At 47.8% G+C, this 25,695-nt stretch overlaps 1 pseudogene; it reads left to right on the forward strand.

Moving 5' to 3' along the window:
* The first annotated feature begins 11,570 nt into the window (after positions 1-11,570).
* LOC144590773 (protein FAM187B-like) lies at positions 11,571-18,629 on the forward strand (annotated as a pseudogene).
* Positions 18,630-25,695: the final 7,066 nt, after the last annotated feature.

The raw sequence follows: 25,695 nt of genomic DNA on the forward strand, positions 1-25,695 counted from the left end.
ATCTCTACCTACTTGTGTTGCCACTTACCTGGATGATGGACTAGACCCCAATATTATTCTGCATATCAAGATTTTAAGGGCCTTTCATTAATGTTATATTTTCCCCTTATATTTCACCTCCCATCTTGTACTTTCACGGACAGCCCTCCACTTACTTCATCTTCGTTCCTATCTATCAATGATGTAAAAACCGTGTAAATATTATATAGGCTCCCTTATTGTTCGCGTTCCCCAAATTTGCAGACATCTGAAAATCATCTAACCACCAGGTCTACATTTACCTCAAATTCGTCTATCCCTTGGATTTTCTCAATCTTTAACTGTTATTTTATTGTTATTTTTTATCTTGTACATTTCAGCAGTGCGCCTGAATTTCGTAGTATGTGCCACTACAGTGACAACGAAATTCTATTATATTCTATGACCCATATGCTGCTTGACCCGCTGTGTTCCTCAGGGCTAGTTTATGTCTTGCTCCAGATTCCAGTAACTGCGTTCACGGAGCACCACGGAATATCTGTTGAAGAAAGATCTTGCAGTTGAAGTCTCCTGCTGGCCGAAAGAGGGGACACAGGTACTTTCCCCGTGAACACCCTTACAACACGGTTAATATCGCAGGTCGGTGCATGGAACATAAACCTGGCGACATTATTTTGTAACTTTGCAAAGACAGGTTAGACCGCACCTGGAGTACTTTGTGAAATTCTTGTCAATGGACTAGAGGAAGGACGAGCATGCATAGAAGTGAATTGAGTTGAATTGAATTGAATAAATTTTATTAGCCAAGTATGTATACATACAAGGGATTTGCCTTGGTGCTTTGCTCGAAAGTATAACAACACGACATACCATATAACTATATAACCATATAACAACTACAGCATGGAAACAGGCCTGTTCGGCCCTACCAGTCCACGCCGACCATTTTCCCTGACCTAGTCTCATCTACCTGCACTCAGACCATAACCCTCTAATCCCCTCCTATCCATATATCTATCCAATTTACTCTTAAATAATAAAATCGAGCCAGCCTCCACCACTTCCACCGGAAGCCCATTCCATACAGCCACCACACTCTGAGTAAAGAAGTTACCCCTCATGTTACCCCTAAACTTTTGTCCCTCAATTCTGAAGCTATGTCCCCTTGTTGGAATCTTCCCCACTCTCAAAGGGAAAAGCCTACCCACGTCAACTCTGTCCGTCCCTCTCAAAATTTTAAAAACCTCTATCAAGTCCCCCCTCAACCTTCTACGCTCCAAAGAATAAAGACCCAACCTGTTCAACCTCTCTCTGTAGCCTAAGTGCTGAAACCCAGGCAACATTCTAGTAAATCTCCTCTGTACCCTCTCCATTTTGTCGACATCCTTCCTATAATTTGGCGACAGAACTGCACTCCATACTCCAGATTCGGCCTCACCAATGCCCTGTACAATTTTAACATTACATCCCAACTTCTATACTCGATGCTCTGATTTATAAAGGCAAGCATACCAAACGCCTTCTTCACCACCCTATCTACATGAGATTCCACCTTCAGGGAACAATGCACGGTTATTCCCAGATCCCTCTGTTCCACTGCATTCCTCAATTCCCTACCATTTACCCTGTATGTCCTATTTTGATTTGTCCTACCAAAATGCAGCACCTCACACTTATCAGCATTAAACTCCAGCTGCCATCTTTCAGCCCACCCTTCCAAAAGGCCCAAGTCTCTCTGTAGACGTTGAAACTCTACTTCATTATTAACTACACCACCTATCTTAGTATCATCTGCATATTTACTAATCCAATTTGCCACAACATCATCCAGATCATTAATGTAAATGACAAACAACAGTGGACCCAACACAGATCCTTGGGGTACTCCACTAGACACTGGCCTCCAACCTGACATACAATTGTCAACCATTACCCTCTGGTATCTCCCATTCAGCCATTGTTGAATCCATCTTGCAACCTCACTATTAATACCCAACGATTTAACCTTCTTAATCAACCTTCCATGTGGAACCTTGTCAAATGCCTTACTGAAGTCCATATAGACAACATCCACAGCCTTGCCCTTATCAATTTCCCTGGTAACGTCTTCAAAAAATTCAAGAAGATTAGTCAAACATGACCTTCCAGGCACAAATCCATGTTGACTGTTTCTAATCAGGCCTTGTTTATCCAAATAATTATATATATTGTCCCTAAGTATCTTTTCCATTAATTTTCCCACCACAGACGTCAAACTAACAGGAATATAATTGCTAGGTTTACTTTTAGAACCTTTTTTAAACAAAGGCACAACATGCGCAATGCGCCAATCTTCCGGCACCATCCCCGTTTCTAATGACGTTTGAAATATTTCCGTCATAGCCCCTGCTATTTCTGCACTAACTTCCCTCAATGTCCTAGGGAATATCCTATCAGGACCTGGAGACTTATCCACTTTTATATTTTTCAAAAGTGTCCGTACCTCCTCTTCTTTAATCCTCATAATTTCCATCACTTCTCTACTTGTTTCGCTTAACTCACATAATTCAATATCCTTCTCCTCGGTGAATACCGAAGAAAAGAAATTGTTTAATATCTCCCCCATTTCTTCCGGCTCAGCACATAGCTGTCCACTCTGACTCTCTAATGGACCAATTTTATCCCTCACTATCCTTTTGCTATTGACATATCTGTAGAACCCCTTGGGGTTTACTTTTACATTACTTGCCAAAGCAGCCTCATATCTTTTTTTCGCTTTTCTAATTTCTTTCTTAAGATTCCTTTTACATTCTTTATATTCCTCAAGAACCTCATTTACTCCCTGCCGCTTATATTTATTGTATAACTCCCTCTTTTTCCGAACCAAGTGTCCAATTTCCCTGGAAAACCACGGCTCTTTCAAATTATTATTCTTTCCTTTCCACCAAACAGGGACATAAAGACTCTGTACTCTCAAAATTTCACCTTTAAATATCCTCCATTTCTCTATTATATCCTTTTCATAAAACAAAAATTTCCATTTCACTCCTTTTAAATCCTTTCTCATCTCCTCAAAATTAGCCTTTCTCCAATCCAAAATCTCAACCCTTGGTCCAGATTTGACCTTCTCCATAATGATATTAAAACTAATGGCATTGTGATCACTAGACCCAAAGTGCTCCTCAACACATACCTCCGTCACCTGATCCATCTCATTTCCTAACAGGAGGTCCAACACTGCCCCTTCTCTGGTAGGCACCTCTACGTATTGCTGCAAACAAACTATCCTGCACACATTTTACAAACTCCAAACCATCCAGCCCTTTAACAGAATGTGATTCCCAGTCCATATACGGAAAATTGAAATCACCCACAATCACTACTCTGTGCTTACTACTAATATCTGCTATCTCCTTACATATTTGCTCTTCCAATTCTCGTTCCCTATTTGGCGGTCTATAATACACCCCTATAAGTGTTGCTAAACCTTTCTCATTCCTGAGTTCCACCCAAACAGCCTCCCTAATCGAGCCTTCTAGTCTGTCCTGCCAAAGCACTGCTGTGATATCCTCCCTGACAAGCAATGCAACACCCCCACCTCTTGCCCCTCAGATTCTATCACATCTGAAACAATGAAATCCTGGAATATTTAATTGCCAATCGCAACCCTCCTGCAACCATGTTTCACTGATCGCCACAACATCATACTTCCAGATGTCAATCCAGGCTCTAAGCTCATCCACCTTTCTTACAATGCTCCTAGCATTAAAATATACACATTTAAGGGACCCATCATTTCTTATTCTCAGTTTATTTATTTTCCCTTCTTTCTCTCCTACATATTGGGTCTGAGTGTTTCCCTTTTCTGCCTCCTGCCTCACCCACTGCCTATTAGCTATCTGTGTTTGAGTCCCTCCCCCCAACCGTACTAGTTTAAAGTCTCCGCAATTACCTTAGCAAATCTCCCCGCCAGGATATTGGTTCCCCTCAGGTTCAGATGCAACCCGTCCTTTTTGTACAGGTCATACTTTCCCCAGAAGAGGTCCGAATGACCAAGAAACTTGAAACCCTGCTCCCTGCACCAGTTCCTCAGCCACGTATTTATCCTCCACCTCACTCCATTCCTATTCTCACTATCGCATGGCACAGGCAGTAAGCCTGAGATTATTGCTTTGGAAGTCCTTTTTTTTAACTCTCTTCCTAGCCCCCGAAATTCTCCTTTCAGGACCTCTTCCCTTATCCTACCTATATTGTTGGTACCTATATGTACCACGACCTCTGGCTCCTCTCCCTCCCCTTTCTGGATATCCTGGACACGCTCAGACACATCCCGGACACCGGCACCAGGGAGGCAAACCACCATCCGGGTCTCCCGACTGCGTCCACAGAAACGCCTATCTGACCCCCTCACTATAGAGTCCCCTATTACTATCGCTCTCCTCTTCCTTTCCCTACCCTTCTGAGCAACAGGGCCGGACTCCTTGCCAGAGGCCCGGGCACCGTCGCTGCCCCCAGGTAGGCTGTCCCCCCCAACAGTACTTAAACAGGAGTACTTATTTCCAAGGGGTACAGCCACCGGGGTACTCCCTAGTCCCTGCCTCTGTTCCTTGCCCCTCCTAACCGTGACCCACTTGTCTACCTCCCGTGGTCTTGGAGTGACCACCTCTCTGTAACTCCTATCTATAACCTATCTATAACCTACAGCAGACAATTAAAAATAAAACATTGTAATTTAAACATGTGAAGAATAAAATAAAATACCAGAGCAAAAGGAGGCTACAGACTTTTGGCTGTTGAGTAGAGCTGCTGCTCGTGCAAAAAAAGCTGTTTTTGTGTCTTGCAGTGTACAGTTCGCCAATGCCCTTGCAGTGTACAGTTCGTCAGTGGGGGAAAGGTTGCAGCCATCAACCTCCTCAGCTGATCGAACGATGCGCTGCTACCTCCGGATGTCATGCTTGGTGGCTGAGCGAATTCAGACCATGATGGAGAAGGTGAGGACAGACTCCATGATTGCAATATAAAACTGGACCATCAGTGCCTGTGGCAGATTATGTTTGCTCAGCAGCCGCATGAAGTACATCCTCTGTTGGGCCTTTTTGACTGTGGAGTCAATGGAGGCCTCCCATTTAAGGCCCCTGGGTATGATGGTTCCAAGGAATATTCTGTAGGCATATTCCTCCCCATCCTTGATCAGTTGAATCAGGGGTTGTGTTCTCAACACACTTGAAAAGCTTCACAGAGGAGTTTATTGAGCTGCAGTCGTTAGCATAGAGTGAGTAAAGGCAAGTATGCAGCCTTGAGATGTTCTTATGCTGAGGATCAGCGCGTCTCATTCCCAGCCTCACATGCTGCTTCCTGTCTGTCAGGAAGTTTGTGATCCATTGACAGAAAGGAGAGCTGGGAGAGCTGGAGTGTAGTAGCTCTGCCACAATGGTGTTGACTGCAGAGCTCAAATCCGCAAACAAATCCTTGCTTAGGTCCCCTGGCGGTGTAGGTGCTGGTAGATGAACTGCAGGCCTAGGTTGACTGAATATCATTCCTTTCCCTGCATATCGATATGCCCATTCAAAATTCTCAACCACCATTAACATATCTGCATCCACCGCCATCACTGGCAGTGCATTCCAGGCACCGAACACATGTTGTGAAAAAATCCTGCCCCGCACATCTCCCATAAACTTTGCCCCTCCACTTTAAAGCTCAGTCCAAGTGAGGACAGTGTGGAGAGAGTGTCCAGCTTCAAGTTACTGGGCACTCACATTTCGGAGGACCTCACATGGTCCAATAACACTGCTGCACTGGTCAAGAAGGCACAGCAAGGACTGTTCTACCTACGAACACTGAAAAAGTCTGGTCTATCCCAACAGCTGCTGAAGACATTCTACCGCTGCACCATAGAGAGCATCCTAACACATGGCATCCCTTTGTGGTATCTCAGCTGCACGGAGGCAGGGACGAAAGCTCTTCAGCGGGTAGTCCATAGAACTCAGAGGACCATCGGAACACAGCTACCAGCCTTGGAGGGCATCGACAACACACGATGCCTCAGAAAAGTCACCAGCATCCACAAAGACTCTTCACACCACTGCAACAGTCTGTTCGAACTCCTGTTTTCTGCCACATTGCCCAAAATGTACGAGTGTGCAGGTGATTTGGGATCTCTAGAATTGCTTTTGAAGTGTCGTGAATGGGTGTGAAAGTGGCAAAACATTGAACGAGGGAGAATCGATGATCAATGATTGAATGGACTAGTTGGGCCGAAGGGTCTGTTTCCATGCTACATTGCTAAAAGGGAAAAAAATAAAACTAGAACATCCTCGTAAATCTTCTCTGCACTTTTTACAGCTTGATGGCTGCCTTCAAAGGGTGACCTAAATTGAACACAATGCACCACTTTGACAAACTCTGCATTGGGCCCCCCAAAGCCTTTTTTCTACACTATTCCTCGGGATGAAACACGGTCATTTCAAATGAAATGTACAGAGCGACCTTTAGATCCAAATCTACAGAAACTGGTAACACAAGTAAAGGTGCTCAAGATGATAAATGGTATGCGCATTGTAACAGACCATGTCAGCTAAAATGGAGTTGTCAGCTAAATTAGCAGCACAGCATGTCAAACTGTTCGAAAACAAGTGTAAGATGTTTTCGAACATGTTGCCAAACAATTCTGGTTATGTCTGTGTTTACTGTGCAAAAACACTGCAATAGCTGGGCGGACCACCTACAGCGAGTAGTGCAGAAATGGTGCCCCCAACGGGCTTATGACTGACTCACGGGAGGGGATATGGCACGGTCTGAATGGACAAGAAACGCCATAAAACACCGCGTCGGGCGCCCTTCCAGGAAAAGAAAACTCGTCTCGATCGGTGCCAGGTGAACATCAGGATACGATCCGGCCGCGTGCTCTGCTGTGTACACGGGGTTTGCGAGTGCGTACGAGGATACGTGAGTCTATGTGATGGCTCTGGCGGCTCGAGTCAAATGGCCGAGCTTGTGGCGGCCACCATTCCCTTGTCCAACGACAATACTCCAGTCCGAATGTATACCAACCCCTGGGCGATTGCCAACGGTATGGCCGAGTGGTATATCTCCAGTGGTACATCTCTTCAGTGTCAGTGCACGCAATGCAGCCCAGCTTCCATAGCAGAGCAATCACATCAATGCAGCTCAGTAGCAGTCCGCTAACATAATGTCAGCTTTCCAATCCAGCGCGGTTGCAGCAAGTTCAATCGTGCTGCCTCAATGTCTTTAGTACAGAAAGTGCACACCAATGCAGCTCGGTGGTAAGTGCCAACTTGGTCAGTCTGATGCAGCACCAATGTAGTTGGTCATCTCCAATGCAGGGCATTTATTTCCCAAAGCAGCCCACCTATGTTGATGCAATTTGCCACATCGCAATGCAGGACTGTCACTCCCAGTGTCATCTGATTGAGCCAACACAATGCAGCTGCACTGGCGGTCCTGCTTGTACCAAATACTGCCCAGAGAGACCCTCTTCCATTGTAGTCGTCTAGGTAGCTCAACTGAAATGATGCAGCGCCCCCCCCCCCCCCCCCCCCCCCCAACACAGACACTGGTCTCTGCAATTCCCCGATCACCCAACAAACCCCCATGCCCTGCAAGGTCTTCCTACGATGGGGGGGGGGGGGGGGGGCGGGGGGTGAAGCAGGGAAAAGAGGGATGGGTAGATTACAGGACCCAACACCAACTGTCACACATTCTCACGGTCAGGCGATGACGATGAACACCAGGGTGAAAGTGCCAGCCTAAACACCAGCGAAAGTGCCAGTCAACCTTGCTGGGTGATGCACCGGAGATTGGGCGGTGGGTTGTGCAGCGAGCAAGGCACCAGCCAGTCCAAAGTCATCTCTCGACCCCATCACCATCAATCCCCGGCGTCGGCGCTTGTCCTCCCCACCGCCCTTCCACCCTTCCGCACGTCCGCCAGTATATCTCGGAGCGAAGCTCAGCGCCACGCTGGGGCAATGAATACATGTGCGGTTCCATCAGATTGCAGGGCAAGGCTTCTCGTCCTTCCTCCTCCTCCTGCTCCTCTTCATCCTCTCTACGCAAAAAGCCAGGCGTTTTGCGGTCTCTCCCCAGCTATGTTATCGGGATGTCCGCAAGAGAGATTTGAAGGTGCTCGATGTCGATGTGGAGTCCTCGGAGAGCCTTGCCGCTGACCATACAAGGTGGAGAGGTACCCTGAACCAACATCTCAAAACGGGGGAAGAGAAACTGATGAATGCAGCGGCAGAAAAGCGGGCACGCAGAAATGAGTGCAGCAACTTCAACAGACCTGAGTCCACACACAAATGTGACCTTTGCGACAGAGACTGTCACTCTTGCATTGGTCTCTTTAGCCACAAGCGACGCTGCTCTAGCCAAAGTGTAGAGCAAGCAGCCAACTAGGATGCATCACCCACGGTCAGCCAGGACCGTGGGCGCCTAAGAAGAAGACCGCACCGCACTGTTCGCTGTCCTGCCAGGGACCTCAGCTGCAGAGGGCCAATGTGCCTTCCTCTGCTTCGGATACAGCCGGGCAGCGCAGGATGAGCGGGTTGTGAGACAGGAAAGCCAGGGAACAGGGGGCTGAGCTCCAGCAAATGTCCTCGCCCCCATCCTGCCTCAGGAAACGAGGCAAGACGCAGAGGAGAGCCAACAGGCCAACGATAACAGCAGCGACGAGTCTCCACACATCCTCTCTCTCACCAACTGCGGGCGGCATCGTGGCTACCCGTGACCTCATCAATGGGGCCCCGTGACATCACCAATGGGACCCCGTGACCTCACCAATGGGGCCCCGTGACCTCAACAATGGGACCCCGTGACCTCAACAATGGGACCCCGTGACCTCAAAAATGGGACCACATCACCTGTCACGGGAGAGGATGAAAGGAGGGGGCACAGTGCCGCACTGTGGGAGGGACGGTGAGGAGGGACCACAGTGCCGCACTGTGGGATGGACGGTGAGGAGGGAGCACAGTGCCGCACTGTGGGAGGGACGGTGAGGAGAGAGCACAGTGCCGCACTGTGGGAGGGACGGTGAGGAGGGAGCACAGTGCCGCACTGTGGGAGGAACAGCAAGGGAGGAATGCTGCACTGCCGGAGAGGTGATGAGGAGGGAGCATTGCCTTGACAAACAGACTTGGATAAGGATATTGTTGTGCTGTGGAAGGGGGAGCGAGGGAGAGCCTCGCCGCCTGACAGTGAGGGGGGAGTGCCGCACCATGGGAGGGGTAATGAGGAGGAAGTGCTACACCATGGGAAGGGCAGTGTGAAGTGAATGAGACGCTGTGGGAGGGGCGGTGAGAAAGACGTGTTGTATTGCAGGATGGGCAGTGGGGAGGGACAACCACACATTGGAAGTGGCAGTTTTTTATGCTTTAATGTTGTTAAATTATATTCTACACCCTGGTATCTTTCTCTTCGCTCTACGCGGGCTCCTCAACTTACGATGGGGTTCCGTTCCGAGAAACCCATCGGAAACCGAAAATATCATAAGTCGAAATGCATTGAATACGACCTGATCACGTTGCCGGAAGCGAGCCTCCGGTCACTACGGGTTGCTACCGTTTGCCCCATCACAAAGTCGAAATAAAGTAAGTCGAAGCATCATAAGGTGGGGAGCACCTGTATCTGTTGTACCTGTGTTTGGCTTGATTGTATTTATCTGATTTGATCCAATAGCACGCAAACAACATTTTTGTTCAGTGCACATGTAACAATAATAATAAACCTAAACCTCCTGCCTGATGATGGCACTGAGAAGATGGCATGGCCCGGATGGTGGGGAATCCTTGTTGATAGATGCCGCCTTCTTGAGGCAGACATTAGCGAGTTGTATCAGTCTGCTCAATCGTTGGGGGTGATATCTGGCAGATGATGGCAGGTCAGATGCAGAAAGCCTCTGGCAGAATCAGATCATTATTTGTTTATGAAATGGAGAGCATCCTGTCAGGTTGCATCAGATTGTGGTTTCACAACAGCTCTGTGCAAGATCACAAAAAAGTGTGGAGGGTTATAAACGTAGTCCATTCCCTCACACAGAATGGCCAACCCCACATCAACTCCATGGGGATACTTGATGCTGCCTCGGGAAGGCAGCCAACATAATCAAGGACCAGTCAAACGACTGCCATTCCCTTCTCTCACCTCTCCCAACAGTCTTCTGAATGGTCCTCCCATAAACTAGGGTGTAGGTCTGATCTTCCAACATAACTCATCGTGGATCTTGGACTTTTTCTCGGTAACTGTAACGTGATACCATTATGTACTGCACTGTGGTGTTTTCCTCTTTGCACCAACTGTATTATTTGTGTATGGCTTGAGTGTACTCACATAGAGCATGATTTGACTTGATAATATGTAACCAATGTTTTTCACTGTATCTGAGTAAATGTGACAATTAAAAACCAACATTAATACCAATAAGTCAAAAGAGACTCTGGAAACTGGTAACAGGAAAATGGCCACAGATATTTATCTTCAGTCTAATTCCTAATTCAAGATATTTTGGGAGCTGATGCCTCTGTGAGAAGTGAAGACAGGGTGGGTATCGATTGCTGCCCTGGGTCTCTCCAGCCCACCTCTTCCCATGTATCTCACCTCTTCCCATCCAATACCAACATTAGACATGTTGACTCGCACACCTATCTGGACTACACTTCTTCCCACCCGGTCCCCTGCAAAAAGTCTATCCCCTACTCCCAATTCCTCCGTCTACGCCGCATCTGCGCCCGGGATGAGGTGTTTCACACTAGGGCTTCCGAGATGTCCTCGTTTTTCAGAAAACGGGGTTTCCCCTCCTCCATTATAGATGAGGCTCTCACTAGGGTCTCTTCGACATCCCGCAGCTCCGTTCTTGCTCCCCCTCCCCCCACTCGCAACAAGGACAGAATCCCCCTCGTTCTCACCTTCCACCCCACCAGCCAGCGGATCCAACATATCATCCACCAACATTTCCGTCACCTACAACGGGACCCCACCACTGGCCATACCTTCCCATCCCCTCCCCTCTCTGCGTTCCGCAGAGACCGTTCCCTCCGTAACTCCCTGCTCCACTCGTCCCTTCCTACCCAAACCACCCCAACCCCGGGCACTTTCCCCTGCAACCGCACGAGATGCAACACCTGTCCCTTTACCTCCCCCCTCAACTCCATCCAAGAACCCAAAGACTTTCCAGGTGAGACAAAGGTTCTGCACCTCCAACCTCATCTATTGCATCCGCTGCTCTAGATGTCAACTTATTTACATCGGCGAAACCAAGCGCAGGCTCGGCGATCGCTTCGCTGAACACCTGCGCTCGGTCCGCATTAAACAAACTGATCTCCCGGTGGCCGAGAATTGGCCTCCACTGCCTTCTGAGGCAGAGAATTCCACAGGTTCACAACTCTGTGGGTGAAAAAGTTCTTCGCCATCTCCGTTCTAAATGGCCGACCCTTTAATATTAAACTGTGGCCCCGGGGCTTTAGAAGGAACAGCGAACATTCACAGTCTTTTATTAGAATCGGATGACGCAACGTTCTGGCCCGGGACCGAACCGGGTGGAATTGTGAACGACGGCCCCATTATTGACTCGTTCTCCACGTCACTGCGGTCTCCAGGAGATGAGACGTGGAGACGGGGGACGCCTCTCTCCATCAGGCGCCGCGGGATGGACCCCCATTCTTCCAATCGCCCTGTTGCTGTTGACCGGCGCCCGGCAGGCGTGGGGTGGGACCTCGGTCGCTTGTTACCCCAACCGGCCATGTCAAGTCATCTTCCTCACCAAGAACCCGGCCACTTTGCTCTGTCCCAACGGGCCGAGCCACCCCGGCGGCGTGGCCTGTATCTACTACAACACCACGGAGCCCGACACCAAGGCGGTGGTCCTCGCTGGGACTGGAGATGACACCTTGAAGGCGGACGCGCTCTTGGATCTCCGGGCCCGTTGCATTTTATCCTGACCGCATCTGGTCATCAGGTCCACCATGGTCAGGGACTCGGGCGAGTACCTCTGCAGGTCGGGAAACAGGACCCTCGCTTACTAGAGGTGGACATGCAGGACGCGGAGAAGGTCCGCATCTCGGGCAAATCCATCGGCATCTCCTCTCTCCCCAGTCGCTTCTTGGAAGTAGGAGGCCGGCACTTGGAGCTGTTCACCGTGTGGAACGCCTGGGAAGACTGCGACCGGTGCGGGGTCCCGGCGGAGAGGAGGTGAGTGGATTTCTGTTACGCCCGGCCAGTCCCGGGCGACCATAAACCGGTGCCCTACGGCATCTGGGCTTTGGTCGAGCGGCAGATACTTCCAGGGCGGACCCCGGAGCTGGGACTGGAACCGTGCATCGTTCCCTGCGTTACCTCGCCCCCATACCTCGCCAAAGTCAGGAAGCTCGAAGTGCCCGGTCAGAAATTCGTGCCTTTGCAACTGTCCGGCGTCCTACTGATCGACACCTACTTGGTCAACGTCAACGGTAACGTGAGCTTCAAGTGCCCCGGCGCCTCGGTCTACACCCCGGTGTCATGGCGGAGAAATTCCACCGACGTTTCGCGGGCGGATCTCTCCGGACGGCGGGGTAGCACTCACGCCTTGGACGAAGTGACGGGCCGAAGCGTTCTCACCATAAAGGGCGTCCAGAAAGCCGACGAGGGGGTCTACAGGTGCTACGTCTCCGAGGAACTGGCCGGTTCTTTCCCCGTAACCCCTGGCATCCGTACTAATCAACTAATTTATCCCCCTCTTTTTCCCAATATCACTCACTACCCACTACTCCCCTCCCGCCCCATCTCACCTCTATCACTCCCTCTAGCTTTACATTTCACCCCCTCGTTATCTAACAGCCGTTTGTATCTTTTCCCATCTCTGGCCTTTGTCCACCCAATCAGCCACCGCACAGATACCTTCCCTGCATTGCCTCACAAGTATTCACCTAACACTTGAACAGGTGAGTGATCCCCAGCCCCTCCTTTGTTCGATCTTTCGCAGCAGCTAATAACCTCACCGACACCGGCATGTCTTGTTTGGGGATGGAGAAGGAATCGGAGCAGCCGATGGAAACTCACACACAAATCCACACACACGCGCGCGCACACACACAAACATACAAACAAATCCATACACACACACACACACAAATACACACACACACACTCTCTCTCACACACACACACACACACACACACACACACACACACAAATGCGCACACACACACACTCTCTATCTCTCTCTCACACACGCGCACCCACACTTGCACACACAGTGCCGGAGGTCGGATTTGAACCCTGGTCTCTGGAGCTGTAGAGAGGTGACTCTCCCGCCACAGTATTGAATCAAACCATGTGACAATCCCTGCTGTCCCAAAGCCATTAACTCACGCCTTCATAAACCGCCGCACACTGAATGGAATAGTCTGAATAGAGCAACAATGCATTCTATTTCATTAAAGTTGTCTCATGTTAAAGTGCGTGGTTAATTGAGAATTTACAATTTTATTGCTGGATATGAAGAAATAGGACAGGAGGTGGCCATTCGGCCCTTCAAACCAGATCCATTCCCTCCACTCATTATTGTAGTCCCTGTTCTCTTACTGTGATAGCGGCTAGAGCCAGTGTCTTTCAAACCGAGAGACACAGGTTCAATGCCAATCTCCGCCTGTGTGTGTGTGTCTGTGTGTGCGTGTGTTTGCATGTTTGTGTGTGTCAGTGTGCATGACATTTAGTGGACATCTTAACGCAGTGTTCAGGTTCAGGATTCATCTCGGCAGATAAAATGGACCTTTTCTCTCGCATTCTACACCTGTTGTTAACCACACAAATGTAGTCCAGTATCCCAATAACATTACATTGAATCTACATTCCTCCATATCGTAACTAATATGTGCCTATTCTCCACGCTGCAACGTAATATGCGGTTATGTGAAAAAAGAACAAACGCGCTGGTGGAATTCATTGGGTAAAAACAGCACAGTGTGGAATGGACAGACTACGTTTTGGGTCAGGGGTCGCATCTTCCATAAGGAGCTGGTCAGGCCGCATTTGGAGTATTGTGAGGAATTTTGGGCACCGTATATGAGGAGGGATGTGCTGGCTCTGGAGAAGGTCCAGAGGAGGTGTACAAGAATGAGTGGGATAACTTACGATGAGCTTTTGACGGCACTGGGCCTGTACTCGCTGGAGATTAGAATGATAAGTCTTCATTGTAAAGTATCAAATCATGGAAGGCTTGTCTGCTTGTCTACACACAGTTCGTACGTTCCCCCATGACCTGCCTAGGTTTTCTCCAAGATCTTCGGTTTCCTCCGCACTCCAATGACGTGTAGGTTTGTAAGTTAATTGCCTTGGTAGAAATGTAAATGTGTCCGTAGTGTGTGTAGGGTAGTGCTAATGTGTGGGGATCGCTGGTCGGTGTGCACTGGGTGGGCCGAAGGGCCTGTGTCTGCGCCGTATCTCTAAACTAAAAAACTAAAAAAGCTGGAATCTGCAGCAAGCAGATGGAACACAGCCTAACAAAGTCTGGACTCATGCATTTTGGTCGTAGGAATAAAGGCATAGACTATTTTCTAAATGGGGAGATAATTCAGAAATCGGAGGTGCAAAGGGACTTGGGTGTGCTGGTATAGGATTCCCAAAAAGTTAATTTGCAAGTCGAATCGCTAGTAAGGAAGGCACATACAATGCAAACATTTATTTCAAGAGGGCTAGAATACAAAAACAGGGATGTAATGCTGAGGCTCTATAAGGTGCTGGTGAGGTCGTATTTGCAGCATTGTGAGCAGTTGTGGGCACCATATCTGAGGAAGAATGTGCTGGTGTTGAAGAGAGTCCTGAGGAGATCTTACGAGAATGATCCGAGGAATGAGTAGGTTAACATAAGATGGCCGTTTGATGGCACTGAGCCTGTACTCGCTGGAGTTTAGAAGGATAAGTGAGGACCTCTTTGAAACATACAGAATAGTGAAAGAGTGAATGTGGAGATGTTTTCACTAGTGGGAGAGTCTCGGACCAGAGGCGATCACCTCAGAATTAAAAAATGCGCCTTTAGGAAGGAGATGAGGAGGAATTTCTTGTCAGAGGGTGGTGAATCTGTGGAATTCATTGCCACAGACGGCTGTGGAGGCCAAGTCAATGGGTATTCTTGCCCAGTCTGTGCATTTATGTGGCCAGTATGGATCCGCTGGTGTTTCTGCTGTGGCCCCCATGCTGGAGCTCGATCACCCCGACAAGGAGATTTACAGATTTATCATCATATATATACAGCCGGAAACAGGCCTTTTCGGCCCCCCAAGTCCGTGCCGCCCAGCGATCCCCGCACATTAACACTATCCTACACCCACTAGGGACAATTTTTACATTTACCCAGCCAATTAACCTACATACCTGTACGTCTTTGGAGTGTGGGAGGAAACCGAAGATCTCAGAGAAAACCCACGCAGGTCACGGGGAGAACGTACAAACTCCTTACGGTGCAGCACCCGTAGTCAGGATAGAACCTGAGTCTCCGGCGCTGCATTCGCTGTAAAGCAGCAACTCTACCGCTGCGCTACCGTGCCGCGAGTGTCAGGGATTGTGGGGAGAAGGCAGGAGAATGGGGTTGAGAGGGAGAAGTAGATCAGCCATGATTGAATTTCGGCATAAATGCGATGAGCCGAATGGCCTAATTCTGCTCCTAGAACGTATGAACGTGTAAAACTTCGAAGCATAAACTGCTGGTGGAATGCAGTGGGACAATCTCTTACCTTGCCGGAGATCCGATTGTTTTCCAGATCGTATCTCCAGTCGCTCTGCGACCCAACATCGTGGAACTGGAGGCCTTGCCTGGGACTGACTTTGAGCCCCACCGCGGGGCGTGGACTTACCATCGGAGCCGATTCCTTGCCTGGGATCGAAGCTCCAACCGCAGTAGACAATAGGTGCAGGAGTAGGCCATTCGGCCCTTCGAGCCAGCACCACCATTCAATGTGATCATGGCTGATCATTCTCAATCAGTACCCCGTTCCTGCCTTCTCCCCATACTCCCTGACTCTGCTATCCTTAAGAGCTCTATCCTGCTCTCTCTTGAATGCATTCAGAGAATTGGCCTACACTGCCTTCTGAGGCAGGGCATTCCACAGATGCGGACTTTAACATTAAGAGCTCGCGGTCTTGGGTTGAGACAAATTCGGGAGCTCCAAGCTGCACGACATTCGACAAGCCCCGACCCAGGGTAGATCGCCGGGCGTGGGGGTGTTGAGATCCCCCCCCCCCATGCTGGAGCTCGATCACCCCGACAAGGAAGGCCCCCCAACGGCAACGGGAGTCAAGATCATCCCATCGACGGAAGGTTAGAGACTCCTGACCCCTGGAGAACAAAGGAGGGAGAGATTTAACTTTTTTTCGCCTTCCATCACAGTGAAGAATGCGGAGCAGTCACTGTGGTGGATGTTCAGGTTAAAATGTATTTTGTGTGGCCCGTTGCTTTTTATTGTTATGTCTGTATGGCAAATTAAATTCCTCGTATGTTGCAAAACATACTTGGCTAATAAGGTATAAATGTGATTGTGATAAATGTCCTCTTGGGGGCCTGGGAATGGGGAAGATGATGCTGCTCCTTCTCAGAGTATTGTAGTGATGGCACGGTGGATTGGTATGCAGGGCAAAGGTAGAAAAATGACAGGAATGGTTCAAGAGAGCATACTTGTGTTCGCTCATGGACTAATTTCTCTTTTAACATTAATCACAATTACTTAACTTAACATTTGATTTTATCTTCTGAACTTTTGTTATACATTGGAATCTGATATTTTTCCTGGTAAACTGACAGTGAATGATTAAAGAGAGTGTGGTTCATGTCCAATTTGTAAAGGACGTGAAAGTAAGAGAGTATTGCTTTGTGTATTAATATAGGACTATGAACAGTGTAACTAATTTACATTACAGAAAATATTAATCAAACTGGTGTGGTACATTGTGGGAAAGAACAATGAGATTTTATTCTCTTTTCAACCTCTTGTCTTTTATCTTTTCCTGTTATGTAATTTTGTGGACATCTTGTGTATTGTTTTACCATTTACCTTCTAATCAGCAGTATTATTGAAAATTTTGCAGGTGCCTTGCTCTAAGGTATTATCTTGGATTGATCATTGCCTTTAAATAGTTACTTTTGTTTACCTGTAATAATGTTTCATCGAATTTCCAAATCTAAGCAATCTGGTCTTATATATATCAGTAAATGACTTCAGATAAATCTCAAGTTTCTGATTTCACGTCACCACTCATCAGCTCAATGTACATTCCTGTCATTTCAACATGGTTTCTGAGATTTACCTTCTCTCATATTCCACAAAATGATTTCCTGAGCTAAAATTGTTCATCACAATTGCTCACATGGAAAATTATATTATTAGGGCCAACTCAACCTTGTCTTGCATTTGATAAAGTTCAGTTTAGATACAAACCATGAAATCACTTTTCGGTATTGTATGCTTTATTACATTTCTTGTCTCTTTGCATGGTCTTAATTCATCTGCCATGTTATAAATGCATCATTAATTCACATAATACTGTTACATTTATCCTTCAAAACGCTTTTCTTGGAGATGACTCCATGCACCACAGCACTGTTACCATTAAACATGCTCTCCACATTCCATCATGCTGGTTATTATCAAATCATAATTATACTCTCTGGTCAGGATTACTCTCCTGAAGTTTAGAAATATCCACGCAGCTGAATTCGGCTGGTGTTTTGAATTAAACAGCGGCATCTTTATAGCGACCCATTACACATATCATGAAGTGATTTTTTAAAACAAATTATGACAAATACCTTTGTATGTCCAAAGTACATAGTTGTCTCTGTAGTGATATTGTAAGGACTACTTTGTTGTATCACAAGGACTACTTTGTTTGCCTGTGTAGTAACGTGTACATAAGAGAATGAGGTGATTTGGTGGTCACTCTGGTTCCAGGTGGCCATGGAATAAACAGCCTGGATTTAAGCTCCAGCCTTTAAACCTTTTAAGCACGTGTACTTGTGGTCAGTCCAGGGTCATAACAAAGGTATAACAGACCACGAAGTACAACAGTCTCCACCAGAAAGACTTTGGGATCTACAAGCGTGGAAACAACTAAAGAGGCAGAATTTTATTTCATTTTATATTATTTCAGTTCTTTCCCGTTGGAATTATTTGAGCAATTATTTGTTTTCCAACAGTATTAATACTGGGACTTGTTGTATTTCCCTCTCTATGGTGATACTTTATGTGGAGAAGTCTGGAGTATAAGGGATGGGTCCATGGTTTCGCATTCCTGCGAGAATTGGGGACCAGGGATGGGTATCATTGTCGTATGTCCGACCCTCTCCAGACTGCATCGACCGACTGCGATAAACTGCCCTACCAGGTATATTCTGACTGTGTGGGATCGCTGCTGTTGTGATGCAGTCTGGTTATCGCACTGTGTTCATCAACAGAAGCCGTACAAATGTTCTGACTGTGGGAAGAGCTTCACATACTCAGCGGTCCTCCAGAAACACCAGCGGATCCATACTGGCCACATAAATGCACAGACTGGGCAACGTTTCACTGAGCAGGGACCTCCAATGACAGCAGTGGATCCACACAGGAGGAGCCATAAAAAAGCCGACCATGGGAAATGTTTCAGTGAACAGGGATCTTCAGTGGATGCACACTGGCGAGAGGCCGTTTAAATGCACAGATTGGGAAGAATTTTACACGGATAGATCACCTCCAGCAATACCAGTGGACCCACACCACAGAGAGGCCTTGTGAATGTTCACACTGTGGGAAGAGTTTCACACAGGCAGGGACCTTCCAGTAACATCGACAAATCCACATCGGAGAGAGGCAGATTGAATGTAAATGTTCAGATTATACGAAGAGTTTCACACGAATAGATCATCTCCAGTGACATCAGCAGATCCACAACTAGAGGCTGTGTAAATGTTCAGGCTGCGGGAAGAGTTTCACACGGGCTGGGACCCTCCACCTACACCAGTGGACCCACACCGGAGAAAGGCAGTGCAAATGCAGTGTGCAAGAAAGGTTTCAGAGTCCAGCTCCCTCCATCAACACCAGAGGACCTACACGGGATAGACGCTGTAGGAAGAGTTTCACAGACTACATGAATGTGCAGATTGTGGGAAGAGCTTCGCAGGGGCAGGGACCCTCCACCAACAGCACTGGACCAACACCGGAGAGAGGCCGTACAAATGTTCTCACTGTGGGAAGAGCATTCCTTATCTCCGTCAGCAGAAAGCTGACACCTGCCTTGAAACGTGCTCCGTGTGCGGGGCATGTCTTTAAAAATTCAGCAGCTTACACTGTTCATCTGAGAGCCTGTGTTGAACAGAAACACAGAAAAAGGTCACCAATTTTCAGTGTTATTATTTCCTTTATATTATTTCATTTTATATTATTTCAGTTCTTTCCGTTTGAATTACTTCGAGTAACTATTTGTTTTCCAACAGTATTAATATTGGCACTTGCTGTATTTCCCTCTTTATGATGATACTTTGTGTGGAGAAGTCTGGGGTATAAGGGATGGGTCCATGGTTTCCCACTCCCTGTGTGAATTGGGGACCACGGACGGGTATCGTTGCCGCATGTCCGACCCTCTCTAGACTGCATCTACCGACTGGGATAAAGTGCCGCCACTGGGATATTCTGACTGTGCGGGATCGCTGGGATCGGGGCTGTTGTGATGCAGTCTGGTTATCATACTGGGTTCATCAACTCGGTGATTGATAAATCAACCCTTTTATTGTTGCGGCAAGTCAGGAGTGACCCAAAGAGACTGTCATTCCTGCCCTCACTGCACTGTTGCATTTACCACGGCAGAGTTCCTTACAAGGCACTTACGAAGGCACCCTGAACCCTCTAGACTAACGTCAGCTGGACAACCCTCTTCCTCCAGAGTGAACACAGTTCCACAATGTAAACTTGAGCAGCGTCCTTTCACACCATCTGACGGAAAGAGTGGAATTGGAAAATCAGGTGATACTCAAGCATGGACAAATGAGAGACGGCATGAATGTGCAGAATGTGGGAAGAGTTTCACATGGGCAAGGCACCTCCACCAACACCAGCGAACCCACACCGGAGAGAAGCCGCACAAATGTTCTGACCTGGGAAGAACTTCAGATACTCAGGAATCTTCCAGAAATGCCAAAGGATCCACTCTGGTTGTCAGAGTCCAGTAATACTCATAAATCTGGTGCACTTGGGAGTTTGCTGCTGGATGGCCGATTTTCTAGGCTGTTGCATGTTGTCCACATTGTTCAGTTTAGTTTAGAGAGCCCATCGAATCCGCACCGACCTGCAATCCCTGCCCATTAACTATCCTACACACACTAGGGACAGTTTACATTTATACCCAGCCAATTAACCAACAAACATGTACGTCTTTGAAGTAGCGGGAGAAAACGAAAGATCCCGGAAAAAAACCCCACAGAGGTCACAGACAAACCCATAGTCAAGATAGAACCCAGGTCTCTGGCGTTGCGAGGCAGCAACTCTACCGCTGCCCCACTGTGAAACCGTTCAAATTGTTCCAATGAAGCAGACAAAATCTTTTGGAACAGCATCACGTCTGAGTGTGGTGCAGTCCTTGAGGTCATCATTAATATGGACAATTTCAGATAACCAGCCTTTCCAGTTTGTATCAGAACTGGCCACATCATCTGACTGCATCCAGTTCTGATCAACGGTCATTGATCTGAAAAAGCATTTTTCAGAAGACATTTGAACATGGATAAGAAAGGTCAGAGGGCTATGGGCCAAACGTGGGCAAATAGAATCAGCGTAGAGGAGGCATCTGGGTCAGCATGGTCAAAGTTGGGCCAAAGGGCCCGTTTCTATACGGCCTTGAAAAATGAACTGTTTCTTTCTCCACAAGATGCTGCCCGACCGGCTGAGTATTTCGAGCATTTCCTGTCATTATTTATTTGTTCTGTCTTCGTCTTTATTCGTTGCCCAGCCCCGAGTTGACTTATTTGAGGTGTAGGTCGTCCCCAGCTTAGGAACGCACTAAAGTGCAGTCCATACTCGACCGAGTGTTATCGTCCGGGTTCCCAATCTACAATATTGAAACTACTGAGGCTTGTCTATCAGATCACAGCGCTATTACTTTTGATGCATCTCTGCCTTTATCTCATCTCCCTGTTCGTTACTCCCGCTACATAAATGCACTGACTGCCAGTAAGTTCTCCGAGGCTCTCATAGCTGCCCCCAACATCTGCACTATTGAGGCTTCTCCCCCCCATCTCAGCACTGAGGATCTCATCTCTTTATTTAACACCACTTGCTCTTCCATCCTGGATTCTGTTGCTCCTCTTAAAATGAAAAAGCCTAAGCCCAAAGGTCAGCCTTGGCTCAATGACACCACCAGAGCCCTAAGAAGGGAGTGCAGAAAATCAGAACGGAGGTGGAAATCTGATAAGCTTCAAATTTCCTTCGAAATTCTGAGAAACAATCTTCTCAAATACCAGGAAACAGTAAAGTCTGAGAGAGCACAATACTTTTCTGACCTTATCTCCAAAAACTCTCAAAATTCCAAGATCCTATTTAGCACTATTACCTCTGTCATATGTCCCGCCCCCAGTACCAGCTTAGCTTGGGTCCCCTGCTAAGTGCGAAGAATTCTCTAAATTTTTCACCAGCAAAGTCAAGAACATTAGAATGAATATTTCCCCTCCCACCCGTGACCTAGCTGTCTCACTGGTCTTTGCTCATCTAAATTGGACTATTTCCAACCCATCACTCTATCCTCCCTTGCAAAGCTTGTCTCCACCATGAAACCTGCAACCTGCCCCCTTGACGCTGTCCCCACTACCCTTCTGAAGGATGTCATTGCAATAGCCGGTCCCAGTATCCTCTCTATCATCAACAGTTCTCTGGCCACTGGCACCGTTCCAACCTGTTTCAAGCACGCGGTGGTCCAGCCCCTCCTGAAAAAACCTAACTTAGACCCCACCTTACCTAGCAACTACAGGCCCATTTCCAAACTGCCATTCCTGTCAAAAGTCCTTGAAAAGGCAATTCTAAATCAATTAATGCCTTACCTACACCAAAATACAATCCTGGAAGGTTTCCAGTCAGGTTTCAGGGCCCACCACAGCACAGAGTCTGCCTTGTTGAAGGTACACAACGACCTGCTTCTCGCCATCGACACCGGCGACTGTGCTATCTTGCTCCTTCTCGACCTCAGCGCAGCGTTTGATACAGTGGATCACACCATCCTTATTGACCGTCTCCGGTACGGGGTTGGCGTTGATGGCACTGCCCTGAGTTGGTTCATTTCCTATCTCAAAAATAGGAGTTTCTCCATAAACATAGGCAATTATTCCTCTTCCCCAGCTAGCCTCTCCTGCGGGGTTCCACAAGGCTCCATCCTAGGCCCCATTCTCTTCTCTCTATACATGCTCCCCCTCGGCCAAATCATTCAAAGGCACGGCATTTCTTTCCACTGCTATACGGATGACACACAACTTTATCTCCCCCTGAAACCCAACAACCGGTCAAATTTAATCAGCCCCATGCACTGCCTTGAGGACATAAAATGTGGATGGCACAGAACTTCCTTCAACTAAACGAGAGCAAGTCTGAGGTCATCCTATTCGGCCCCCCCCCGACTCCATCAAAACGATAACAGGCAGCCTTGGAAGCCTATCCCCCCCTGGTCAAACCGCACGTCAAAAACCTGGGCCTGATATTTGACTCGGCATTAAAATTTGACAGGCAAGTAAACGCTGTGGTAAAGGCCAGCTTCTTCCAGCTTCGTACCATAGTGAAAATCAAACCATTCCTCAAATCTGACGACACTGAAAAAATCATTAATGCATTCATTTCCTCCCGCTTAGACTACTGCAACTCCCTATACACTGGGATCAGTCAATCATCCCTGTCCCGCCTACAATTGGTCCAAAACGCCGCAGCGAGACTCCTGACGCGTACCCGTAAAAGGGAGCACATCACCCCGATCCTGGCCTCTCTCCACTGGCTCCCAGTAAGGTACAGAATCAATTTCAAGCTCCTCCTAATCACATATAAAGCCCTGAACGGGCTTGCCCCCCTCTTATATCAAAAATCTTCTATCCCACCACTCTATCTCCAGGTCCCTCAGGTCGGCCGATATGGGGCTACTCACTATCCCGCGGTCTAGGCTTAAGCTCAGGGGTGACCGCGCTTTTGCGGTTGCAGCTCCAAGACTGTGGAACAGCATCCCTCTCCCCATCAGAACTGCCCCCTCCATCGACTCCTTTAAGTCCAGGCTCAAAACCTATTTCTACTCCCTAGCGTTTGAGGCCCTCTGAGGGGGCGCTGTGGACTGTTTATGTATTGTGCTGTTATGTTTATGTGCCATTTAGTTGTTCGTTTATTAGTACCTGAACTGATGTACAGCACTTTGGTCAACGTGGGTTGTGTTTAAATGTGCTATACAAATAAAATTGACTTGACTTGACTTGACATATACATGAGCGAGTGTGTGGGAGACGATGGGATAGATTTACCGGCTGCTGCGGGGCTGCAGGTATCTTCTGCCGTGTGGGAGCTCTGTTCACGGCCGCATGTTGGGAACGGTTCCCAGGAAGGAATCCTGCCGTAACCGGGGGGAACGTCCTTCACCGTCTCCAAAGCAACTTCTTGATGCATCTAATGCATGTGTTCTGTCCAAGGCCAGCTGTGTGCTTCCAACACAACACCACATCTCAGTCACAACTGGTACTCTGACTTCCACAGTCTGCAAGTTTCAAACATCACAGTTTCAGCACAACCTCACCATACACCCAATTAACACATGTTGTATGAAGGAAGGACCTGCAGATGCTGGTTTAAACTGAAGTTAGGCACAAAAAGCTGGAGTAACTCAGTGGGTCAGACAGCATCTCTGGAGAGAAAGAATGGGTGTCGTTTCAGGTCGAGAACCTACTTCAGACTGATCGGTTTGAGACCCTTCTTCAGACTGAAGAAGGGTCTCGACCCGAAGCGTCACCCATTCCTTCTCTCCAGAGATGTTGCCTGTCCCGCTGAGTTACTCCAGCATTGTGTGTCTATCTTCGGTTTAAACCAGCATCTGCAGACCGCTGGGTTGCAAGCTGCCCGGGCGAAATATGAAGTGTTGTTCCTCCAATTTGCGTTTGGCCTCACTCTGACAATGGAGGAGGCCAGGACAGAAAGGTCAGTGTGGAAATGGGAAGGGGCAGTAAAGTGTTTGGCAACCGGGAGATCAGGTAGGCCCCTGGCACAAATACATATTGTACTTGCTTTATCTTTCTCATAATATTATCAATCTTTACGAAGGGATTAAAAGTACCATTAGCAAATTTGCAGATGATACTAAGTTGGGGGGTAGTGTGAATTGTGAGGAAGATGCAATAAGGCTGCAGGGTGACTTGGACAGGTTGTGTGAGTGGGCGGATACATGGCAGATGCAGTTTAATGTAGGTAAGTGTGAGGTTATTCACTTTGGAAGTAAGAATAGAAAGGCAGATTATTATCTGAATGGTGTCAAGTTAGGAGGAGGGGGAGTTCAACGAGATCTGGGTGTCCTAGTGCATCAGTCAATGAAAGGAAGCATGCAGGTTCAGCAGGCAGTGAAGAAAGCCAATGGAATGTTGGCCTTCGTAACAAGAGGAGTTGAGTATAGGAGCAAAGAGGTCCTTCTACAGTTGTACCGGGCCCTGGTGAGACCGCACCTGGAGTACTGTGTGCAGTTTTGGTCTCCAAATTTGAGGAAGGATATTCTTGCTATGGAGGGCGTGCAGCGTAGGTTCACTAGGTTAATTCCCGGAATGGCGGGACTGTCGTATGTTGAAAGGCTGGAGCGATTGGGCTTGTATACACTGGAATTTAGAAGGATGAGGGGGGATCTTATTGAAACATATAAGATAATTAGGGGATTGGACACATTAGAGGCAGATAACATGTTCCCAATGTTGGGGGAGTCCAGAACAAGGGGCCACAGTTTGAGAATAAGGGGTAGGCCATTTAGAACGGAGATGAGGAAGAACTTTTTCAGTCAGAGGGTGGTGAAGGTGTGGAATTCTCTGCCTCAGAAGGCAGTGGAGGCCAGTTCGTTGGATGCTTTCAAGAGAGAGCTGGATAGAGCTCTTAAGGATAGCGGAGTGAGGGGGTATGGGGAGAAGGCAGGAACGGGGTACTGATTGAGAGTGATCAGCCATGATCGCATTGAATGGCGGTGCTGGCTCGAAGGGCTGAATGGCCTACTCCTGCACCTATTGTCTATTGTCTATTGTCTATTTACAACAATATTCCATTGTAGCAACAACAGAAACACAGTGCAGGAACAGGCCCTTTGGCCCACAATGTCTGTGCCAAACATGATGCCAAGTTGAACATGATCCATATCCCTCCAATCCCAGCATATCCATGTGCCTTTCCAAAAGCCTCTCAAACATCACTATTGTATCTGCTTCTATCACCACTTCTGGCAGTGTGTTCCAGGCACCCACTACGCTGTGTAATAAAAATCTTTCCCAGCACATCTCCTTTAAACATCTCTTTTTGACCTTAAAGTTATACCCTCCGGTCTTTGAACTTTCATCAACCTTCACTCTCATCATTTGATTTACTCTCAAAGATGCCTCTCATAATTTGATTTACTTCTATCAGGGCTCCCCACAGCCTCTGACGCTTCAGGGAAAACAATCCAAGGGTTTCCAACCTCTCCTTGTAGCTGATCCCCACTAATCCAGGCAGCATAACAATATTAAAACACTGAGTGATACCAGCAAT

The sequence above is a fragment of the Rhinoraja longicauda genome, unplaced genomic scaffold, assembly GCF_053455715.1.
Source record: "Rhinoraja longicauda isolate Sanriku21f unplaced genomic scaffold, sRhiLon1.1 Scf000309, whole genome shotgun sequence".
Taxonomy (NCBI): domain Eukaryota; kingdom Metazoa; phylum Chordata; class Chondrichthyes; order Rajiformes; family Arhynchobatidae; genus Rhinoraja; species Rhinoraja longicauda.